General features: G+C 34.2%; 1 non-coding gene across 1 annotated transcript; it reads left to right on the top strand.

The window, feature by feature from the left end:
• Positions 1 to 19,347: 19,347 nt before the first annotated feature.
• LOC128040126 (small nucleolar RNA R71) lies at positions 19,348 to 19,454 on the top strand. The gene has a single exon (XR_008194785.1). It is a non-coding gene; the product is annotated as a small nucleolar RNA R71 (small nucleolar RNA).
• Positions 19,455 to 21,890: the final 2,436 nt, after the last annotated feature.

Genomic DNA, 21,890 nt, shown 5'->3' on the forward strand with positions numbered 1-21,890 from the left:
CAGAAACTAAACATGATGAACATTTGAGAGTGATCTTACGGACACTTCGTGAAAATCAATTGTTTGCTAAACTTAGTAAGTGTGAATTTTGGTTAAAAGAAGTGATGTTTTTAAGTCATGTGGTATCGACTGAGGGTATTCGCATAGATCCCAAAAATATTAAAGCTATATTAGATTGGAGGCAACTGAGGAATGTCTTAGAAATTCAGAGCTTTTTGGGTCTTGTTGGATATTATCGAAGGTTTGTAGAGGGTTTTTCCTTGATAGCAGCCCCATTGACTAAGCTGTTGAGGAAGAATGCTCATTTTAAATGGGGAGATGAACAAAAAGCCAGTTTCAAAAAGTTGAAATCCGCGTTGAGAAAAGCTCCTGTCTTGATTCAACCAGAAATTGGTAAGGAGTATGTTGTGTATAGAGATGCTTCGCATGTTGGGCTTTGTTGTGTTCTAATGCAAAATGGTAAAGTTGTAGCCTATGCCTCGAGATAACTTAGGCTATATGAGTGTAATAACCCCACTCATGATATGGAGTTGGCAGTTGTTGATTTTGCTCTCAAAATTTTGAGACAGTACTTGTATGATGAGATGTGTATTATTTACACTGATCAAAAGAGTTTCAAATATCTCCTCACCCAGAAGGAACTTAATTTGAGGTAACGAAGATGGATTGAGTTGTTAAAGGAATTTGAATGTACGATCGAGTATCATCCTAAAAAGGCCAATGTTGTGGTCGATGCCTTAAGCAGAAAGGTAATGTCTGATTTGAAGACTATGTTCACTCAGTTGAGTCTCTTTGAGGATAGGGGAATCTTGGTTGAATTGTAAATAAAGCTTATTTGGGTTCAGGAAATTAAAGATAAGCACAGTGTGGATGAAAATCTAACACTTCGGTTTAAACAGGTTGAGGATGGATCAATTGAGGATTTTGGGGTCAATTTAGAAGGAATTTTGTGGTTTAGAGGGAGGTATTGTGCACCTAATGATCGAAATTTGGACGTTCGACACAGTCTTTATGTTATGCATCCTACTAGTACAAAAATGTATCGGGACTTGAGAGAAGTGTATTGGTGGTTGGGTTTTAAACGTGAAGTGACCGAATTTGTATCTAGATGTTTGACTTGCCAGCAAGTTAAAGTTGAGCACCAGTTTCTATCAGGGATGCTTCAACCAATTCAGATTTTGTAGTGGAAGTGGAAGAGAGTGACAATGGAATTTGTTAGTGGGTTGCCTTTGACACCGACTAAGAAAGATTCGATTTGGGTTGTGATGGATAGATTGACTAAGTCCACCCATATTGTTCTTGTTCGCACTGATTATTCTTGCCAGAGGTTAGGTAAGTTTTATATTTCTAAGATAGTGAGATTGTATGGTGTGCCAGTGTCGATTATTTCAGATCGGGATCATAGGTTCACGTCTCAATTCTGGAAGAATTTGCACGAAGCTTTGGGTATTCGGTTGGATTTCAATATGACTTACCATCCACAATCCAATGGTTAGTCGGAAAGGGTCATTCAGATATTGGAAAATATGTTGAGGAGTTGTGTAATTGACTTCCAAGGCGGTTGGGAGGAGCATTTACTGACGAAAAAATTTTCCTATAATAATAGTTTTCAGTCGAGTATCCAAATGACACCTTACGAAGCTCTTTAAGGCCGTAAGTGTTGCCCGCCTTTATGTTGGAATGAAGTGGGTGAAAGGAAGTTGATTGGTCTAGAATTGGTTACTGAAAACGAGGATAAAATTTGGTTAATATAAGAAAGATTGAAGGTAGCTTCTGATAGACAGAAGTTGTATGCCGATTTGAAGTGCAAAGACATTGAGTTCAACGTGGGGGATTTGGTTTTTCTTAAAGTCTCTCCATGAAAGAAATTTTTGAGGTTTGGTCGAAAGGGTAAGTGTTTAAAAGAATTGGTCCCTATCAAGTGTATAAAAGGATTGATCTTGTGGCTTACCAACTCGAGTTGCCATCTGGGTTAGATTGTATTCATGATGTATTTCATGTCTCGATATTAAGACAGTACCAATCAGATCCCTTGCATGTCGTACCAGTTTAAAAAATTAATGTTAGGTGAGATTTGACATTTGAGGAGGAACTAGTTGGGATATTAGATCGTGAAATTAAAGTGCTTTGGAAAAATCATGACGTCGAAGAAGCTACTTAGGAACCAGAGGATTCAATTCAGCTTCAGTATCCTCATATTTTCAAATCAAGTAATTTTGAGGATGAAATTTATTTAAGGGGGTAGAGCTGTAACATCCCATAATTTAGCTTAATTAGAATGTGGGGTTATATAAAAAAAATAAGGAATTAGTTAAGTGGTTGGTGATTAAATGTGCAGGTATGAAATTTAATTTGAGGTCCCAATTTCAATTCCCTTCCCATGCTAATAATTTAATTTTTTGACAAAACCCCCTTATTTTAATGTGTGTGTCATCCTATCCTAGTAAACCTAGGTATAAGTATTAATTTTTCACAAATAATCAGCCTTTAATCCTCCTCCTCATTGCCCTAACCGTTCCTCTCCTCCTCTCCCTCTCTTAGATGGTGTTATATGGTATGAGATTGGAGGTTTGAATAGCATGTTTTGCTGAAATATTGAGTTTATGCATGATACAATTGCATGAGATATTTGCTATGATATATGTTGAAAAGGTTGTCATTCATGCACAATGAAATTCATAAACTATGTGAAATTGAATGATATTGATAGGCACCACCAAAATGGTAAGTTGAAAGTTGGAACACTATTTCCATTTAATGAAAGTATTTGATTATTGAGGGCGAGTTAAACATGTCAATTAAATGTGAAAAGTATTGAAGTGTGATTATGTATGATTTTGCATGACATATTGCATATGCATTGAGATGGGATATTTTGTGGATGACTGAGGAGTTCCATGGAGTACCGACAATATATTAAGTCCACATTTATTCATAGTCAGTGCACTACGTTTGGAGTACATAGGGGATTGGCAATTATATCACAATATTTATTGTTCGGCAGTTTTACTGCATTATTGATTATTAGTGGTCTTACCACATCGAGCTATGCTCGCATTCATTGGAGTTTGGCAGACAAGTTCTCGGGAACTCGTGGTGTGTAGCAGATGGTATAGGTAGGATCTCACATGTGCAGTTTGTCACGATCATGTTCATTAGAACTGCTACTGTTGATGTTTGGCTGTGTTATTGGATTTCATGTGAAATTGCTTGTATGAATTATTAATGCTTGTTTGTTTAGTCTCACATTGAGCTTGTTAAGCTCACCCCATAACCTTAACTTCTCAGGAAATGAATGAACTTAGGATCAGAATTGACATGTAGTTGTACGATGGACTTCAGACTCAGTTTCATCATATTAGTTGATTTTTATTTTTATTTTATTATTAGTTTATTTTCTCATTATTATTTGGTTTTGGACTATAAATTTATTAAAACTGTGGTTTGGGACTTTTTTGGGGGGATTTTCATGCATCCATGTTTTTCATTCTTAGGATGGACTGATGGATTTATATACATTGAAATTGGACTATGCATGTTATTGGGCTAAGTTAATAATAATTTGGTTAATAACGGTAATTTTTCGCTGCATAAAACTTGACCAAAATGTTTTTCAAAGGCAATGTCGAGTATTGTGATTTTACAAAAACTACACCTAATTCGCTAATTTGATCTAAACATGGTTGGGTTAATAAAATGAACGTTTTTTTCCCAAAATTAACAATAGAAACCACATTTTTTTTATAAAAAGAGAGTACTTGAAAGTTTTTAACTATCATTAGAGTAGGCCCAACTTTTGGGTGTCTAATGTGATTTTCACGATTCGGCCATAACGTCTAGGTCGGGTTTGAGAGATTACAAATATACTTCTAGCATTCTAAATCCTTCAAGGATTTTAATATAAACTTTATCATATAGTGATTCATAAAAGGTTGTAACAACAACCATTAGACGCAAATTAAATCTTTTATGAACTGTCAGTTTAATAATATATCTAAATGTTATTGTATCCATCACAAAAGAATATTATATCTTTTCATAATCAATGCCAGGACTTAGCAAAAACTTCATATTTTATTATGTTTTTGCAAAACTACTTCATTTGTACTCTTACTAGCTTTATACCTTTAGATATTTGGACTCTTGGTCCAAAAATTCAAGAATTTAATTGTACTTATGTTGTATCTTTGTATTTTGACCAATCTATTCCATATCTATATTTCTCAATAGATTTATTCAATATCCTCCTTTTATTTCATTATTTCAACAATAATATTGCATGCAAAACTATTGTCAACTAGTTTTATTATCGATTCCATATTTTCTTGAATTAACATGACTTATCGAGATATCTTATTTTCACTATTTTAATATTCAGTTTCAGGTACTTGAATCTCTTCTGGAGTTTTAGTTATGTCTTGGGTCTCTTCTGGAGCACCTGTCTCCACTATATAATAATCTAGAAGAATTTTCATTTTTGGAACCAATCAATCTATTATTTATTCTAACTAATTGTCCTACTCGATCTTTAATTCAAAATATTAGATGGTATATAATACTTGGTTATTCTCATTAAGTTTGTGAATACATCTAATAGTTAACTTGTAATAAAGTAAGTTAACCTTTTGAACTTCTGGTTCAAATTACTCTCTATAAGGATCTAGATAATGATAACTCATTACAAGCAGTGATTTCATTCAGCTATTATTTTCTTCTCCTAATGTCGGGAAAACTATAAAATCAAAATAGTAGTCACAAATCATGTTATAATTGAATTTCTAATACATTCAAAACATCTAATAATATAATGAGACTTGTAATTAATATATATTCCCAACTTTGTTTTGAGGATTCACTCTTCTTTGTGCGTTGTGGTGGAGCAATTGGAACACATACAAAAATTCAAAGCGAGAAATATTTAGCTCTTGACTAAAAACCAATTGTAATGGGGAGTATTTATAACTTATTGGCTTGATGCGTACAATAGGTAAATAAACATAATCTCATGTTGAAATAGGAAGTTTAGTTCTCATAAATAATGGTTTAGATATTAATCAGATGCGTTCAATCAATAATTTCTCTAACTATTTTGCGTATAAATAACAAGCTTTTACGAAAGTTTTTCAAACTCAATCAATAAAAGACTGAGATATAAAATCATCAGCTTTAGCAGTATGAATTGTCTTAATTGCATAATTTGAAATTAATTATTTAAACAAGCAATCTTGCAAACGACAGGTTGCAAGTTAATAACACATATGTGATTATTTTGTAGATGCATCTATTAGGAATCATATAATATCAAAATCATCCACATGGTGGATGAATGGGCCCATATTCATTTCACAAATGTAAGACATTAAATCTAAACTTTACCTAGTGAGTTTCTAATAAGCAATTTTCATTAAGAACAAACAACAAATGAGAATTCTTGAAATTAAAGAATCTTTTGGTTCTTTAATGAATGTCCATATGAATTCTCAATTAATTTTCGCATCATATATGATCCAGGATGGTCTAACTGGTCATGCCAAGTAGTAAATGCATTTGTATCAATAAACTTCTGGTTTACTTTAACATGCATTTCAATTGTACTAATAATATCAATATAAATTGGGACAAATTGATAATTTTACTGTCATTCCTTTTACTTTGTATCCACATATAAGTACTATTATAACATTTACAACTGAAAATGTCTAAATCAATATGTAGTTTATAATGTCACTAAGTCAACAAAATAAATATAATTTCCAAACAATTTTATGTAATATTCGCTTGGAATATGCCAAAATCTTCAAATATAAAAAATGATTATAAAGTTTATTATATTTATTGCATACATTCACTTCAAGAAATGTGCAAAAAGTAATTCGACAATAATGTTAGCATATATCATATTTCTTACCAAAAGATTATATAGATATCATCTACTACAGGGAATGATAAATTAATATAAATCATTGAACATTCTTCACTAAGAATAAACATTTGGCAATATTTTCAATCATCTATCTTCTTCTTATCTATTTGTCAATAATGACGATAAATTCAACTTTCATAATTGTTATGAATTGCTACATTCAGTTAAGGGAATGGAGAAAATTGGTGGAACAAATAACTCGTTATTTTATTTAGCCATAGTGAGATATGATATCAATTCAAAATACTTTTAAAGCCCTTTAAACAAGAGTTTTGTATAATCAATTAACTACCAAGAATAATTGGGTAGGTCATGTATAGAAACAAGTCTAAATTAAATACATCAATAAAAGTCACATCTCAAACATAAAAATATGACATAAGGAAAAACTAGCAATTTTTTCTTTCATAACCATCATCATAAACATACATGAAATTTAATTCAAAATCCAGCCATTCATGTGTAACGCGTAGGTTTGTACAAGTGTACACAGTCGTTATCAAGTAATAAGTAAGTATCGAGTTATCGTCTCCACAGGGATTGTATTTGTGCTAAGTCACTTAATTTGTAAAATTATATTAACAATTTGGTAAATAAAAGCACAATATAGTTGAGAAGTGGTGATTAAAATATATTAAACTAAATGCAATTATCTCAAATGCAAATTATCCTAAGTATGCAACTATATCAATGAAATAGATTTTAGTAAAATTAAATACAATTTGCAACAATTATAACATAAATAAACTAGGATAATTACTTTAATCAAACTCATTTTATTATCAACATGCTTAATAACATTCGGAAAAACATTTCATGGCAACTCGATCTTTCATGAGTTTGAAAACCACATTAGGTCATTTCGGAATCCTTTACTTAGTAAATACGCATTTTACTGATCCTTATTTACTAAGGGTTTCTTAGCATTCGTGTGAGGTAACAGGGACGTGTCAGGTTTGAAACAATTTAATCACACAAATCTAAAAACTATGCAGATAACAGAGCTTGGTCAAAGTTGTATGCAACCTTCAATTTAATCGGGTCAGGATCTAAATTGAGCATGCACATTACAATTATGTGCCCATTAGCCATCGCCTCGTCAGGATCACTCAGCTAATTCAGGTGTATTTTAATCACATATGAACGAAATATAGACTTGATTTTAATTGAAAACATGATCGATTGAGGCAAAAACATTATAAGCATGAATCAAATAAATATTACTTAATCAAAGCAATCATCCTAGCTTAAATAAAATTAAGCTAACATTGTTGTAAACAAGAACAAAGAACAGATAGCAAACATGTTTATATTAAATTAAAGAAAAGGAAGATTAAACCCAATCCAGAGTGGCTGTCACCCAAGACTCTGACTGACGAGGCTCATTCGTTCCTTTGCTTTGCTCCTTTGCTGATGGCTCTCCAAGGTGGCCGACCAAGGGTTCTTTAAGAGGTTTAATTGCTAAAATCTCTATGAATAGATGATGCTAGGCGTGAGAATGGAAAAGGCTAAGAGAATTTGCAGAGAAGAGAGAATCATGCTTGAGGGATGATGAATGAAGGAATGAGAGGGTCTTATTTATAGGTGAAGAAAGGGGTATAGTTTGCTAAAAATAGGAGTTTTCATTTTTTGAAGCATCTTCCATGGGTGGTTGGCCATAAATTGAGTAAGTTGAACTGATTTTTCCTTGATTTTTGGTCAATTTGAGTGCCACAACAACTCAGGACTGAGACTCTGTCAAGTGCAAATCTTCAGGTAAATCTCAGGACTGATTTTTCTTTAATTTAATCATGCATGGCCTACTTTATGTCTTAAAAAATATAATATATTAAAATTAATATAATATAAGCCATTTATTGTATGGCAACTATATAATAAAGCTTAAAATCACATTTTAATAATTTCTATGTTCTAATTTCATATTTCCACATATTTCATTAATTTATTAAACAATTACTTAGTTTTAACAACGGATTAAAGTAAAAATGTGATAAATTACATAGGAAAAATCCTATATATTTTTCCGTTTAACACCCCAAACTTAAATCATTGCTCGTCCCGAGTAATGTTTATGCACAACAAAAGGTCTTGCTAAGGCAAAATTGCTAATTGTGTAAGCAACATCAATTTGTCCCATAATCATGCATTAATAACTTTTTGCTTATCGATCTTCTTTATTAACAAGTAATTCATATGCAAACATTCCTTAAGATTATACTAAGTGGTGATTAAAGTATATTAAACTAAATGCAATGATCCCTAATGCAAATTATCCTAAGTATGCAACTATATGAATGAAATAGATTTTAGGAAAATTAAACACAATTTGCAACAATTATAACATAAATAAACTAGGATAATTACTTTAATCAAAGTCATATTATTATCAACATGCTTAATAACATTCGGAAAAACATTTCATGGCAACTCGATCTTTCATGAGTTTGGAAACCACATTAGGTCATTTCAGAATCCTTTACTTAGGAAATACGCATTTTACTGATCCTTATTTACTAAGGGTTTCTTAGCATTCGTGTGAGGTAACAGGGACGTGTCAGGTTTGAAACAATTTAATCATACAAATCTAAAAACTATGCAGATAACAGAGCTTGGTTAGAGTTGTTATGCAACCTTCAATTTAATCGGGTCAAGATCTAAATTGAGTATGCACATTTCAATTATGTGTCCATTAGCCGTTGTCTGGTCAGGATTGTTCAGCTAATTCAGGTGCATTTCAATCACGTATGAACGAAATACATACTTGATTTTAATGGAAAACATGATCGATTGAGGCAAAAACATTATAAACATGAATCAAATAAATATTATTTAATCAAAGCAATCATACTAGCATAAATAAAATTAAGCTAACATTTTTGTAAACAAGAACAAAGAACACATAGCAAACATCTTTATATTAAATTAAAGAAAAGAAAGATTAAACCCAATTGAGAGTGGCTGTCACCCAAGACTCTGACGAATGAGGCTCCTTTGTCCCTTTGCTTTGCTCCTTTGCTGATGGCTCTCCAAGGTGGCCAACCAAGGGTTTTTAAGAGGCTTAATTGCTAAAATCTCTATGAAGATATGATGCTAGGCGTGGGAATGGAAAAGGCTAATAGAATTTGGAGAAAAGAGAGAATGATGCTTGAGGGATGATGAATGAAGGAATGAGAGTGTCTTATTTATAGGTGAGGATAGGGGGATAGTTTGCTAAAAATAGGAGTTTTTGTTAGAGTATGCCCAAAGATCAATCATGAGATTGTTGTAATAACATACTTGATTTATCATGTTTATTAATATAAGGTGTTACCATTATTATTTCAGTTTCTTTTCCGTGTGCATAAATAAACTATTTTCTAGTAATGTCTTGAGAATAATATGATTATTCTTAAAAGGTCCTTAGTCAAGTATTATTGTTGGCTAGGACAACAATAATGCATTAAGACTAACATGTAGTTGATTGATGATAAAGAGTTGTTATTGATATGGAATGTCAAGATCGATGCATGAATATGTGTGTTAGAGAACAACATATTGGACTGATCCGTTATGAGTATGTTTCTAGGATTATTATGTAATTGTCACAACATTACTCATAGTGATTAATATGTATATGATCCTCGGACTTGAGATCATCATAATCCCAACATCGTGAGTTGAGTATTTTGATACAGTCAAACGTACACCATAACTGGTTGTTCTATAAAAGCTGATGTTGGATATACCACAATCTGTGTAGAGGGATATGGTTGATCGATATAGGATAAGTCCCTCCTACATAATGGGAGTAATATCTTATGCCACTTGATTGAGTGAGACTAGAAATGCATGGCCATGCTCAAATAAGCTGATATGAGATGTCATACATATTTGTATATCATAGTATACTTAAGATATCAAGGAACTTGAATGGACTATGTAACTGTGACTATTCCATGACTTGTGTCCAATCCAGAGATAAAGGACTTAAGGATTATTGCATGGAAGGTTAATCATAAAAGGTTATGTCGAATCATGATTTCTTGTGACTTAGGTAGCAATGATGCATTGCTAGGTGCCACTCATTGTTTGTAACATTGGAGTCGTTCTAGTATTACTGCTAACGTTACAAGAACTTATAGGGTCACACCCTATAGTTGAAATGAACGGAATAAAACATAGTTGGTATTGTGTTTCGTTACCGCTTGAATTAAATTAATTATAGAATTAATTTAATTGGGTAATCAAATACCGAATACATTATATGTACAAGGTTGTTGTACGCATAATGAACATGAATTTGGTTAGTATATAAATTCAAATAAATATATGTTTACCGAAATCATTATTATAATTAATGTAATTATAATTTTCGGTTTTAAAAATGTTGATATATTTATTTAATTTTAAGAAACCCTAAAAAGGGATATAAAATCCCGTTTTTCTTTGCTTGGTGGGTCTAGTAGCCGTCAAAGCAAAATCTTCTCAAAAACAGTTTTTGGGATTCTTTCCGTTTATTGTCAACAGGGTGGATTACGTAGAGGCCGGGGTCACGATAGATTACCGCTTGATTCGATAGCAGATCAGATTACTCATTGTCGAGGCACACTGTCTACTCAGAATCACTTTTCGGTAATTTCGAAACCCTTTTTCACCCCGATTCGTTCCTCACACATGGATCCATGGTTAGGATCGCCGGATGTTTTATTTTTCCGCTGCGTCGTAGGGGTGCCGGCGTCTAACAGTTTTCATCTTTTGAAACATCTTCCATGGGTGGCCTGCCATAAATTGAGCAAGTTGAGCTGATTTTTCCTTGATTTTTGGTTAATTTGAGTGCCACAACAACTCAGGACTGAGACTCGGTCAAGTGCAAAACTTCAGGTAAATCTCTAATTTCTTCAACTCTTCAAGGACCTTGTGCAATTAAAACAAATAGTGGTTTATGGACAGCCATGTGCAGCTGAATTTTAGCGTTGACTTGGTTTCCAGTTTGGACAGTTTTGTAATCCAACAAAGCTATCAGACCTATCCAGAATAAATCAACAAGTTAGAGGACCAAAGAATAAAATTTATCTAATTTAATTAATTAATTAAAAACTCAAATTATTAATGAAATATTTTAAAATGAATTATTAAATATAATTTTATATTTTATTATTTAATTTAATCATGCATGGCCCACTTTATGTCTTAAAAAATATAATATATTCAAATTAATATAAAATAAGCCATTTATTGCATGAAAACTATATAATAAAGCATAAAATCACATTTTAATAATTTCTATATCCTAATTTCATATTTTCACATATTTCATTAATTTATTAAACAATTACTTAGTTTTAACAACGGATTTAAGTAAAAAGGTGATAAATTATATAGGAAAAATCCTATATATATTTTCGTTTACACACCCCCAAACTTAAATCATTGCTCGTCCTGAGTAATGTTTATGCACAAGAAAAGGTTTTGCTAAGGAAAAATTGCTAATTGTGTATGCAACATCAATCTTTGTCCCATAATCATGCATTAATAACTTCATGCTTATCGATCTTCTTTATTAACAAGTAATTCATATGCAAACATTCCTTAAGATTATACTAAGCTTCAAAATATGCCAACATGAATCATAGTTTGCATGTATGTCACAGCCGTAGATAACATTCTTCATTCAACATAATTTCCTATCAATCAAGTAAACAATCACAAGGCTTATTTATGATCTTCATATGTTGAACTTAGGACTTCCTTTCCACTAATGTAGGTGACATAATCATCAAATCAATAGGTCATTTATAAGGTTGTAATGGGGCTCAGTTAAAGGTATGGATTTTAAGAGATGAGACATTTCAATTTTAAAAATCTTAACCTTTAACTTTATCTTGGTTTTCTCGTAATACAACCTTTTTCTTTAAGTGAACCTTTGGAACAGCCCCAAACTTATTTTGCACTCAAGCTCATACATTTTTCCTTTTTAGAGACTGACCAAACTTTTCTTCATTTTTTTAAGCATGAGCACATACATCTTTATGAAAACTTCCTCAAATGTTGATTCCCAAGACAACTTTAGTTAAGATAGGTGCACAAAATTAGGATAATTTTAAAAAGATGGTAATTGGCTTATAATGTAGGTTCATTGCAAAAATAGGCTTTTAAGCTCAAAATTTCAATTTCAAGGGTATAATATCATAAGGTTGGCTTGAAAAGGCTCAAGTGGTCCAAAGAAATAGTGCCTATATCATTTTAGATTTTTATGTCCCCTTGGATTTCTCCTCAAGAAAGTTACTAAGTCAATTCTAAAGATATAAACCTTCATGCATGTCTAATCTCAAAAGAAACTAAGTTTTCATGGCAAAAATTACTAAGGCTAAGATCATACAAGCATTCCATTCTTCATGATAACATACTTTCACTTAGATAAAATCATCATTCATACTTGCATACAAGCTATCTCAGTAAAAAAAAAATCTCTAAACATTCATTTATCGAAACATACTTATGAAAGAAATAATTGAAGCATCCTTGAAAAAAAATTAAAAGTTTGAGCAATATATTTGCCTTACCCCCTTGAAAAAGAAGCAATGTCCTCATTGCAAGAACAAAGTAATGAATGAAAACTGAACACCAGGTAGGGTTGTAAAGAAAGAGAGATGAGTCATTAAGACTGCTTAAATACCAAGTCTTGCCTAATAACCCAATCCTAGACATGTTCATTCCCATTACCACATCACTTAGTCTTATTCTTTCTAAAGAAGTCTTAAGTTTGTTCATGCTTGCTATGTTTTATTCTGTAGAAAACTAATCCAAATTACGAAAAAAATAAATTCCTAGAAACCTAAAAATAATTAAATAAGTAACAGGACAAGAATCCCACTTTTATTATTCTGACTTATTCCTCTTGTCTTCTTTAGCTCCATCTTCGCTTGCCTCGTCAGTATCTTCTGCCCATGTCTCACTGATAGGATCTGGGAACTCAGGAAAAAAATTATTAGATATATTCTGAAAAGTATTTCGAATTGAGTCATCTCTAACTTTTGCATATTTCCAATAAGTTTTTTGTTGATTGTGCATGAACTTGCACATATCCATCAAAATTGACAACTCCGATTTCCTTGAAGTACTTGCAGAAGTCGGCATGGGAGTTGTATATTCTGGTTCAACACTTAGCTTGACTAGTTCTTTTTCTGGCTCAACCCTTGGTTCAGGAATATTTAGTTCCTTATCAGATTCTTCCTCTTCAGTGTCTGTGACTGAATTAGCTTTAGTTTCAGTTCCATCTGTTGACTCCTTTGTATTCGGCTCAATTGGGTCTTCTTGCTCGCCTTGATTCAGTTCACGCACCCTCTCTACTAACCTTTCAAGATCATAATTTGTAATGCATCCTTGAACATATCGCCCCTTCAGATTTGCTTGTGTTTTAACACGGGCCTTTAAGAAAAGTGAAGTGATTAATTATGGGAAATAAGCACTTCCTGCCTTCTTTTTAGCATTATCGTGAATCTTCTTAAGGATAATTTTCGCAACATTAATGGACTTTTCTGTCAGAATTGCATATAATAAAAGCATTCGTTCCATCAAGATGGTGGAACTATGTGAGATAAGCATAAAACTATAACGAACGAAATAAAACCATACCTTTGCTACTGGTTTTAAGTATTCTCTTCGACAAGAATGGCTCCCATACTTTCTTATAATCCATTGGGATCCCAGATTTGCCACAATGTCAAGCACATGTTGGAGAAAATCCCAATTGATATTGTTCATCATAGGGTAGTAGTCATCTTCTTCAACATCAGGTAAATTAAACAAATCATTGATGGACTTAGAAGTAAGAGGTACCTTTTTCTATTGAACGATGACTTCAATAACATCTTGCGTAATCAAACTAGTATAGAATTCTCGAACTAGTTCATCATCGGGAAGTGAACAAGCATTACAAAATTGTTCCCACTTGAGAGCATTGATTTTCTTTGTAATCGGTATAGGGATAACCATCAAACCATTACTCTTCAAGTCAAAACCTTTTTTCGGCATCATTGGTCGATGCTTGAGGATTGAATCAAATCTCCCTTTCACTTCTTCATCGATCAAAATCGAGTTTTCAGGAGTAGTCTTTGAAAATCTTGGTTTTTTTTTGCGAGACATGGTATCTTTTCCCGAAAATTCAACAAATCGGCAAAGTGGGTAGAACTGGGAAAAAATCTTGCAACGGCAAAAGGGAGTTTTGGTAAAAAAAGGGAAGAGAATTAGGGTTTCTTTCGAGATTTGAGGTTGACGGCACAAAAGGAAGATTTAGGAATTTTTAGGATGTAAGTAAATTGCTTTGGGGGATATGAAAATTTGTAGAATGGAGAGGGGTTTATATAGGGAAAAAAATTAGGGAAACATGTAGCAAAAATTTAGCTACATTAGGGTTACTTGGGCGGCAAGCAATGGGTGTGATGACAAGACATGGATTTTTCCCTTCTTTTTGTTGTCTTGGGCCTCAAACTCAGACTGTATCTTACTAAAAAAAACTGATTAGTACTTGGGCCAAATTTGACCCCCTTTATTAACATAAAAATTTAAAATTTCAACAGAACAAATGAAATTAAAAAATTTGAATTCTTAATTAGAAAATTTCTTCTTAACAAATTACATTAAATTAATTCCCAGAAAAGGTTGGAGGGGTCACAGCGGTCCCGCTTAAGTTCCAATCTCCTTAGACAGAATTAATTAAATGTAATAAGTTAAGAATACAAGTTCTATTTATTTATTTTTTTACAAAATGAGTTCATGAAAAACTAAGGGTCTGCTAATTTGAGCGAGGATTCAATTTGCTCAACTTCACCATCCTAGTAGTGTTTGAGATGTTGACCATTATATTTAAACGTACCTCCATAATTGTTGTATAATTCAACAGCTCCATAAGGATAAACTCGGTAGATGGTATAAGGTCATTTCCATCAAGATTTAAGCTTTCCAGGAAATAACTTCAACCTTGAAGTAAACAACAAAACCTTCTGACCTTCTTTAAACTCGTGAGGTTGTACATGACTATCATGTCATCTCTTTGATATTTCTTTACACATTTTGGCATTCTCATAGGAAAACAGCCTCAGCTCTTCCAACTCATCAAGTTGTAACATCCTTCTCTCATCGGCTTACTCAAGATCAAAGTTCAACTGCTTCAAAGCCTAGTGAGCTTTATTCTCCAACTCTAATGGCAAATGACATGCCTTTCCAAAGACTAACCGATAAGGAGTCATTCCTAACGGAGTCTTAAATGCTGTTCAATAGGCCTATAATGCATTATTGATCCTTCGAGACCAATCTTTTTTGCCAGGGCATACTACCTTTTCAAGGATACCTTTGATTTTGCGATTCACTCTTTCAACTTGCCCATTAGACTGTGGGTGATAGGCAGTAGCAATCTTGTGCTTCACATCATATTTCTCAAGCAACCACTTAAGCCATTTGTTCACAATGTGAGAACCTTCATCACTAATAATAGCTCTTGGTATCCCAAATCGTGTAAACACATGCTTATGTAGGAATCGCATGACTACCTTAGCATCATTTGTAGGGCATGCTTCAGCTTCAACCCACTTGGATACATAGTCCATAGCAACTAAGATGTATTTGTTCCCATACGAAGAAGGAAACGGGCCTAAGAAGTCAATGCCCCATGCGTAGAACAATTCAATCTACAAAATGTTTGTCAAGGGCATCTCATTCCTCATTGATATATTTCCAATCCTTTGGCATTTATCACATTTTTTCACATAAGCTTAAGTATCTTTAAATAGTGTAGGCTAAAAGAAACGTGCTTGAAAAATCTTTGCTGCAGTACGTGAACCACCAAAGTGTCCCCCACATGGAGATGAATGGCAATGATAAAAGATCTCAGCAATCTCGCTTTCAGCTACACAAAAATGGATCCTCCCAAGGATAATACCGACCATTATGAATGAATCTTTTCCTTTGTTGGTATGTCATTTCTCGAGGAATTATTCCACATGCAAGATAATTGGCAAAATCAACAAACCAGGGTATTTCATGAATTTGATTTACCTCAAATACGTGTTCATCTGGGAAATTATCATTGATAGGCACACATGAATGAGTTACCTCATCTTGCTCCAACCTCGACAAATGATCAGCTATTTCATTTTCAACACCTTTTTTTTGTCTTGGATCTCAAGGTCAAATTCTTGGAGTAAAAGTATCCAACGAATTAGCCTTGGTTTTGCATATTTCTTCATGAGCAAGTATTTAATGGCTGCATGGTCAGTAAATACAACAACTTTGGTACTTGTAAGATATGAGCGGAATTTGTCAAAACCAAAAATTATAGCGAAGAGTTTTTTTTCGGTTACCATATAATTGCGTTCGGTTGCAACCCATCACAGCTCCAACGTCATAGTCACTTGTATCGCACATCAACACAAAAGGTGAGTTCCAATCAGGTGTAACAATTATTGGGGCAGAGATTAATCGCTTCTTTAGCTCTTCAAAAGCTTCGAACCATGCTTTGTTGAAATCAAACACTGCATCTTTCTCTTTTCAACAAACATAACGATTTAGAAATTTTCGAGAAATCTTTGATAAACCTTCACTAAAAACCGGCATGGCCTAAGAAACTTTAGATTCCTTTCACAGTCATTGGGGCCGATAATCTTTCAATTACGTCCACCTTTGCTTTATCGACTTAAATTCCTTTTTTTGAGATCTTATGACCTAAGACAATCACTTCTTTGACCATAAAATGACATTTTTCCCAATTAAGGACAAGATTCGTCTCTTCGCATCTCTTCAGTACCTTAGCCAAATTATTTAAACAGATATCATAAGTGTTACCAAAAACAGAAAAATCATCCATGAAAACCTCAACAAAATTTTGAACCATATCAGTAAATATTGCAATCATGCATCGTTGAAAAGTTGTAGGTCCATTGCATAAACCAAAAGGCATTTGCCTAAAAGCAAACGTATCGTATGGACAAGTAAAGGTTGTTTTATGTTGGTCTTTCGAGGCTATAACTATTTGGTTATATTCCGAATAGCCATCTAAAAAACAATAAAATTCATTATCTGCCAGTCGATCTAACATCTGATCCATAAAAGGCAATGAAAAATGGTCCTTCCGAGTGGCTATGTTCAGCTTTCTGTAATCAATATAGATTCTCCAGCTAGTAACAGTTCTTGTTGAAATTAACTGGTTACGCTCATTTTCAAAAATCGTGATTCCACTTTTCTTTGACAGACACTGCACCGGACTTACCCACGAACTATCTAAAATAGGATAGATGATTCCTGCATCTAACCATTTGATCACTTCCTTTCTCACAACTGCTTTCATAATAGGATTGAGCCTCCTTTGCCCATCAAGTCAAGTTTTTTCACCTTCGTTTGAAATGATTTTATGCATATAAAAAAAACCTCTTGAATTTCTACCAATTGCTTTCTTAAATTTCTTTAGAACAATAATTAGTTGCTCCTCTTGATCTTTCGTCGGTTCCGCTGAAATAATCATAGGCAAAGTAGAACAATCACCTAAATAAACGTATTTCAAATGGAAAGGAAGTACCTTTAGTTCACGTTTAGGTGGTTCTTCAATTAACAACTTGGGTTGCACAAGTTCTCTGACTTCTAACTCCAACGGTTCAAACCATGTGGATTGAATAAAATTTCCCAGATCGGCTTCCATCAAAGCCATGTTTTCTTCACCTTTTCATCCTCCAAAAGGTCAAGATCTAAGGCTTTCTCCAATGGATCTTTTTTAAAATTGCTTTCCATAGAAACCAAGGTTTTTATCTTTTCCATAACTGAACACTCCTCTGTCAGATCGGGAAATTTCATCGCTTTAAGAATGTTAAAGGTTACCTGATCGTTTTGAACTTGCATGGTGAGTTCTCCTTTCTGCACATCAATTAATGTTCTTCCCGTGGCTAAGAAAGGTCTTCCAAGGATAATCAGCACTTCATTGTCTGCTTTAAAATCTAAGATAATGAAATCAATAGGAAAATTAAATTTATCGACTCTTACCAAAACATTCTCAATCTTTCCTTTGGGATATGCTAAAGATCGATCCGCTAGTTGAAGCGTCACAGTTGTAGGTCTTACTTCACCTATCCCTAACATCTTGAAAATAGACTTAGGCATCAAGTTGATACTCGTTCCTAAGTCACACAAAGCTTTACCACAATAAGATTCACCAATGTTACAAGGTATAGTAAAGCTTCCTGGGTCTTTCAATTTCGGTGGCAATTTGTTCTGCAGGAACGCACTACACTCCTTTATCAAGGCAACAGTCTCATACTCACTCAGTCGTTTCTTCTTCGACAGTATAAACTTCATAAACTTCACATAATTCAGAATTTTTTCTAAAGCCTCCACCAACGGAATATTGATGTGTAACTGTTTCAGAACATCCAAAAACTTCTTGAATTACACCTCTTGTTTCTGCTTGTGTTGCTGCAATCTTTGCGAATTTGACGGTGATGGAACTTTCGGTTGTACTGGAAAAATTTTTTGAGTAGGTAAATCTACATCCAAAGATGATGTTAAAATATCTGAATTCACTAAGTGAGGGTTTACCTTGTTAGACTTTGTAGATTTTGATACCTTTGGTGTAGGAACTTCAACAGCTGGTTGATTCTTCTCAACAGGCTTATCTTAAACATCAATCAATCGGGGTTCTAGAATTTTACCACTTCGTAATGCCACTACCTTGATATGTTCTTTACCTAAATTTCTTGGATTCTCAGTATCGCTTGGCAAGGTTCCTTGCAGTCTATTACGTAGCTCCGTAGCTAACTGACCCATTTGGTTTTTCAAATTTTTTATTGTTGCTGCTTGGCTTTGATCCAAGCGTCATTCTTTGCCATGTACGTCTTCAACAAATTCTCTAAACTATTTGATGCTTCATCTTGAGGTGGTTTTGGAGCTTACTGGTTATACCGTTGATTTTGGTTGGGTTTTTACTGTAATAAGTTATTGTTCGGTCCATTTCCTTGGTTGCTCTAAGAAAAGTTAGGATGATTACGCCATGAAGATTGTAGAAGTTCCCCACATAGTACACTGACTCAGGATTTGATGAACATTTCTTAAAAGAATGACCTTCCCCATAGTACACACAAGAAATTACTTCAAACGAACTTAGTGGCTGAGTTGCAGAACTATAAGTAGTATTAGCGGTTAACTGTTTTATCATAGAGGAAATAAATGATACCTGAGCTGATAACGAAGTGAGGGCATCAACTTTATTAACTTCAACTACACGTCTTCCTGAAGCTGTTCTATTTGTTGGCCATTGATAGTTATTACTCACGATCCTCTTGATGATCTCATAAGGCTCATTACGAGACTTAGACAAAATTGCCCTATTCGTGGAAATATCTACCATCAATCTTGTATTTGCATTGAGACCATTATAGAATGTCTCCAACTGGATACAATGAGGAATCCCATGATGAGGACACTTACGAAGTAACACTTTGAATCGCTCTCAAGCCTTATACAAAGACTCGTCATCCAATTGTTGGAAAGTTGTGATCTCGTTCCTTAACTTAACGTTTTTGATAGGTGGGAAGTACTTAACAAAAAATCTCTCTGCTAATTCTTGCCATGTAGATATGAAACTTGCTGGCAATGAATTGAGCCATGCTTGTGCTCGATCTCGCAACAAGCACGGAAATAACTTCAACCTCAGTGCGTCTTCAATCACACCGGCTATCTTGAATGAATCACTCACCTTCCTAAACAATTGAAGGTGGAGATGTGGATCTTCTGTGGGCATACCACTAAATTGGCCCACCATTTGTAGCATTTAAAACATCACTGGTTTTAATTAAACTGGGTTGCCTCAATATCTAGCCTTCTAATTCTTGGGTTTAACTCATTGAAAAGCGGCACAACATATTGTCTGATGCATTGATCCCTATCATCGGCAATAAGGATAGGATTTCATACATGATCGGCTTCATTACCTTGGTCTTGATTCTGATTTCCAAGGTCCATCTCGACTTGTCTTTGAGTTGTTCGCTCACATCTTATTTGTCTGAAATTTCGCTCAATTTCAGGGTCTACAGGGAGTAAATTGATAATTCGATATATGCTCATTGTAACGCCAAAAAAATCCATTATATATCTATTTTTGTATGTTTGTGACACAAATATATGTCTGCTTCAGTGGTTATGTGTTCTGGGAGTGTCTAAAAAGTCTTGCTTCAAGCCTTGAGTTGGGAAAAATTTTTGGTTTTAATTGAATAAAACCTCTATCTCTAACCAGTAGGCTTATAAATAAGTATTGGTGAAATATGTTAGAATGGGCCTGCTGGTCTAGTGGTTAAGTGGAGTGCTAATGTTGCAAGAGGTCTGGAGTTCGAGTCCCTGCATGGGCAGAGGGGATAATTTTTGCTCTTTGTTTCGGTAAGAGGTTGTTTTGACTGGGTTTTTAAGTAGTAGTGGCATGGTGAGGGAGTGTTGGAGTGATTTTAGGATAAAAATATGGGTTTGTAAAGTTATTTCAATTTGGTGGACTGATAATTTCAGCTCTCACCTCTCTTTCTCTTAACTTTCGGTCAGTTTTTCTTTTTTCTTCTGCTTTTTTATTTTCTCTACCTAGTGTTTTTCCCAAATCGTCTCTACCATTTTTTTTGCTTTTCTTTCCCATTTTCTGTCATTTTTCCTCCCTCGACTCCCTATTGTTGCTGCCGAAATTTCAATTGGTATTCTTTCTTCCTTTTTCACTTGCATTTTTCTATTCAATTGTTCGGGATTGCATATCGTTGTGTTGTGCATGGTTGGTAAGCTTGGAAATGTTGTTAGACTATCAGTTCTTTTTTTTTTATTAATTGATTAAGAGGGGTTTTGGTTAGTTTTAGGTGTTAATTTAGAGGCTGAACAGTGGTCTTCAATGATTGAAGTGCTTAAGATCTCAGTTGATTAACCGAACGTAAGAGATTTTTTTTTATGATTATAGTTTGGTATACCTCACCAAATTTTGATTAATTATTGATTAAAAGTAACTGATTGGAGGGTTACGTTCTGTTTTGACAGCAAGGAATTGGGTTGACTGGGGCTGTTATAGCATTGATTTGTAGTTGGATCGTTGACGTGTTGAGGGTAAGTTAGCTTTTGTATAATCGTTGATGTTGTCTATTTGACTACCACTTTTCGATTTTGATTAAATCTGTTCTAAACTCTAGTTGACGTTTTAGGGTGTTGGAGTGATCGTGGTGGTGTTAGCATCAAAAATGTTTCAGGTGTGTAATCACATCACTGAAAACGCTAATCATCGAAAAGCCGAATAATGAGACTATCTACACCACACGAGCGTGGGACGACTCATGTGGTAAGTCGTGTAACCGAACACAGGCGTAAGATCGATAAGGCTAGCCATGTGCGATTCATGGGCTAGGTCGAGTTGGATCGTGTGGGCCTCATAGGTGCCTGGGCCCACACGAGTGAACCACACATGCGTTTGGAATATATTGGGCCAGGTCGTGTGGACATTTTAAGCCGTGTGGGATACACGAGGGTGTGGGCCTACATGGGTCTGTGGGCCCATTTTCATTGTTTGACTGCTAATGTTGCACGGGTCGCCTAAGTCGACTGTGAACCTACTGTAGGGTCGGTAAGTTTACCTAGACCTCTAATTGACTGTAACGATTGAAAAGACTATTATCTACCTATATGAGATAGATATGTATATCTGTATGTTGAGCATGCTATATACATTGTACTGTTTATACATGATACCATGACATGTCTGTATGATGCATTGCATTGGGTTGGGGAACGATTTTTATTGTAGGAAGTGTACTGAAAGGCTTCAAGCCTAACTCACTGGCAGCACAGCTGCAACTACTTTCTAGTGCCGCATTCGGTACTATTTGGAGTGTAGGGATGGGTGGGTTGATTATATCCCCACATGGAGTGCAGGGTTGGACAGAGATGGAGTGTAGAGGCTGGTTGGGTAGGATTATATAAATGCATAACTGTC

The sequence above is a fragment of the Gossypium raimondii genome, chromosome 3, assembly GCF_025698545.1.
Source record: "Gossypium raimondii isolate GPD5lz chromosome 3, ASM2569854v1, whole genome shotgun sequence".
Taxonomy (NCBI): Eukaryota; Viridiplantae; Streptophyta; class Magnoliopsida; order Malvales; family Malvaceae; genus Gossypium; species Gossypium raimondii.